Consider the following 3,953-nt stretch of genomic DNA (forward strand, 5'->3'; position numbering starts at 1 on the left):
ACTCTCCTAGCAAGAGTACAACTCGCGTCCTAGGCATGAGTTTACTAGCCAACTAGCCTAGTCAAAGTACTACTCGCCTCTGTCTAGGCACGAGTTTAGTAAGTTTACCTTTCTCCAGGTACAAGTTTACACTCAACTCGCCTAACAAGAGTACATCTACTCTCCCTCGCTCAGGCACGAGTTACTGGCCGAGTCACTACTTCTAGGGACGATTTCATAGTATACTCTCCTAGCAAGAGTACAACTCGCGTCCTAGGCATGAGTTCACTAGCCAACTCGCCTAGTCAAAGTACTACTCGCCTCTATCTAGGCACGAGTTTAGAGAGCTTGCCTTTCTCTGGGCACAAGTTTACACTCAACTCGCCTAACAAGAGTACATCTACTCTCCCTCGCTCAGGCACGAGTTACTGGCCGAGTCACTACTTCTAGGGATGATTTCATAGTAAACACTCTTAGCAAGAGTACAACTCGCGTCATAGGCACGAGTTCATCAGTTAACTCGCCTAGTAAATGTACTACTCGCCTGGGTAGTCAAATGTAAAAGCACTGAGTCCATTTTCTTATAAACCCTCTTCATCAAATTCATAGAGATCAACTTCATCTCTCTCAACGAACTGGGGGGCTTACTGTTGGACAGGATGATTTCATAGTAAACACTCCTAACAAGAGTACAACTCGCGTCCTAGGCACGAGTTCACCAGTTAACTCGCCTACTAAATGTACTACTCGCCTGGGTCGTCAAATGTAAAAGCAATGAGTCCATTTTCTTATAAACCCTCTTTGTCAAATTCATAGAGATCAACTTCATCTCTCTCAACGAACTGGGGGGCTTATTGTTGGACATGGGCTTTGCCCCCAACAAGGTTTATAAGATAATGGGCTCAGCCCATTTAAAAGGAGGTCACTAGGAAACCATAGACCTTTTCCTTCTATAATTAAGGAACCACCCCTCATTCGAGGGGGATACTTTGGGAGCCTCTTTCCATCCTCTCTCTATTTCTAGAGAGAGAAACATCTCTACACATGCTTTCATCCAGGTACTTGTGATCCCATTGTTGTAGAACTACGATTGGCTTGATCCCCCTTCGGGGTACGTAGGCATCCCTTCATCGGGTCCAGCTATAATCATTAAACCCCTTTTTATTCTCTTTTAGTCCATCCATCCGGTTCAAGCTCAACAAGAAGACTTCTCCTAATCCCACAGTCGAAATCTGTCTACCTCTAGCATAGCACCGATTTCGGTACAAACAGTTATTATTCAAATTAATTTCAATGTAAAGGAGAGTGAACTTTTGAAAGGTTTATCACAACTCAATTCAAATGTAGCTTTCAGTTGTGATATTTTAACAGATAATATACCAGACATGAAACTGCCCAAATCTAAACAAAATCTGACTACAATAGAGGACTTAGGTGCGGGAGACGCAGCTGAGGGTTATATTGGCATACCAGTACCAACAATTAACTACATATGCAAATACTTTCAAAATCTGCATAGATAGCTAATTACTGAGTATGTTTTGTATATTCACCTAAATAGTCCTTTTTTTAATGGTGTTAAAAACATATTTTAAAAAGAGAATTTGGTTCCCATATACACCATCTTTCATCTATTTAGGAAAATAACTATATGTACTGTTCATCACTATTTATAAATCGTATTGCCATTTCGATCCCTAAGCCTATTACCTGTTTTGTATCTGACAACTTGATACATATAGAGATTTGATGTCCCCTGCATGCCTAGACAAAAGAAAAACCAATATTACTAATAACTATATTTTCGAAAATATATTCCATTGGAGCAAATAATTTGCGTGTCTGAATTATTGTAACTGTTCTCCTCACCAATCGACAAGATTAATTGCATCTTTTAGAAACATATTTGTAAGTTTTTGAATTCTCAATTTACCGGACAAAATTCAGTTTCCTCCACTTAAATAATCATGGTTCGAGTTCGCCTGGTTGACTCACCCGTTTCTTCTGAGTCTGAAGATATGATCGAGATGATCGAAGTTCCTGACCGCATGTTTGCCGATGATGAAGAACCAGTTGGCGTACGAGTTCTTGCTTATCACCGTTCAAGTGGAATCCGGTCAATCCTAAGAGTTTTGTCCGACGGCGAAATCCAGTTTATCAAAGATTCTACCTTTGGCAAATTTATCGATCTCGCAGATAAACCTGCATTCTCCGGGAGGTTTGCTCGATATATTCTTTCAAGACAACTAAAGGTAAACAAAAAGCACCAAGTTTGGTTTCGTTTTGCTGGAAATCCGATAAGATTTTCTTTAAGGGAATTTGCTATTGTCACTGGCTTACCATGTGGGAAATTCCCAAAAAAATCACCGAAAAACAAGAAAGAGCGAACGGCAGAAACTCCGTATTGACCTACTCTGTTTGGTGGTACTGACGTTGTTACCCTTTCGTCGGTGATTAGGATGTTACGAAAGAAAACAGTCGTCGACAAAGAGATTAGAATTAAATATGCTCTTCTTGCTCTGGTTTCCTCTGTTTTGATGCCGACAAATTTGAAGTCTAAGATTCCAAAAGAGTATGTAGAGATGATTAAAGATTTGAACCATTTATTTTCGTTTCCTTGGGGACGACTTGCGTTTGATATGCTAATGACTAGCATCAAGAAAAGAGATGAAGTAGCGCTTTGTCAGAACACCTTCGCCCTTAAAGGTTTTTTACACGCTATGCAATTAGTAATGGTCGAGGCGGTGCCGGCTCTAACCGAGGTTGTGCAAGAAGTTGGTTCTTCTTCTTCCGAGTCAGACTCAGATAGGGAAGACGATGATCTTCATGAAAAGCGTAATAAGCGACTGACATTGAGTCCAGGACATGCTAGAGATGTTGATCATAAATGCGAGGTACAATCAAATCTATCCGGATCATTCTTTATATATAGTAGTTTATACAATTTTAAGAAATGTATATTTAAAAGTTGATATTAATAATGGATTTAGGTACCTGTGAAATGTATCATCGAAGATGATTCTTTCCATCCTGTGGATAATGAATATGAGGATTACTCCGACGAGGAAACCGACCAAAAGATTGAAAACGTTTTGCGTTTACACTCTGAAAAACATGATTTCAACAATTCGATGTTCAAGGGAGGTTTAACCATGGCTGAAGTCGAACGCATTGGTGGTAAGAGAAAGGGTAAGAAGAATGATACAAAGACTGGTAAGAAATCAGCGTCTCCTGAAACTGTCTCTGACTCGAAGTTTGCTACGCTTCTGTATGACAAAATGAAACCTGAAATTTCACGATTTCGTGAAACAACAAAGAATCTAGATGCAACTGTCAAGGCTGCTACAGAGGAATTCGTCTCAATGGAGTCTCGGGTTGGAATGCTTGTAGAGAATAAGATCAAATCAATGATAGAGTCAGTCATGGTTCCAATGTTAGAACAAAAAATGTTTCAGATGAAGGGAGATATCATCCAAAGTATTGAAACCATGATTACGAATCAACATCAGGATCCCATTATCAATTCAAAGTCACAGCCATCATCGGTGCAAGATTTGAACAACTCTGATCCGACGTTCAACGATACCGAAAATGTAAGTTCTCTAAAACCATCTAAAAATAAATTTCATAGCAAATGATTAATGTTCATTCATTGTGTTAAAGAGATGTAAATTTCAGCAGTAATAGTCGACATTACAACATTTGGTAGCCAAATTAATACAAACATTGGCATTGTTTCCGAATTTATGATTCATATCCCTAAAATGTTTGACATATTGATTAATATTGTAGTTTTCCGGGTATATACTGCTTATTTTTATTAATGCCGTTATTTCCGCGCTAAATATCTTGTAATATATAGGCTCAACCAAGGGAGAACACATATGTTCAGGATGAACCACCACATTTTCTAGAGGGTGATATACATGTAAGCATACCTTTTTGCATTACTAATCCACTCTTTAAATTTGCTA

The sequence above is a fragment of the Brassica oleracea genome, chromosome C6 (assembly GCF_000695525.1).
Source record: "Brassica oleracea var. oleracea cultivar TO1000 chromosome C6, BOL, whole genome shotgun sequence".
Classification (NCBI taxonomy): domain Eukaryota; kingdom Viridiplantae; phylum Streptophyta; class Magnoliopsida; order Brassicales; family Brassicaceae; genus Brassica; species Brassica oleracea.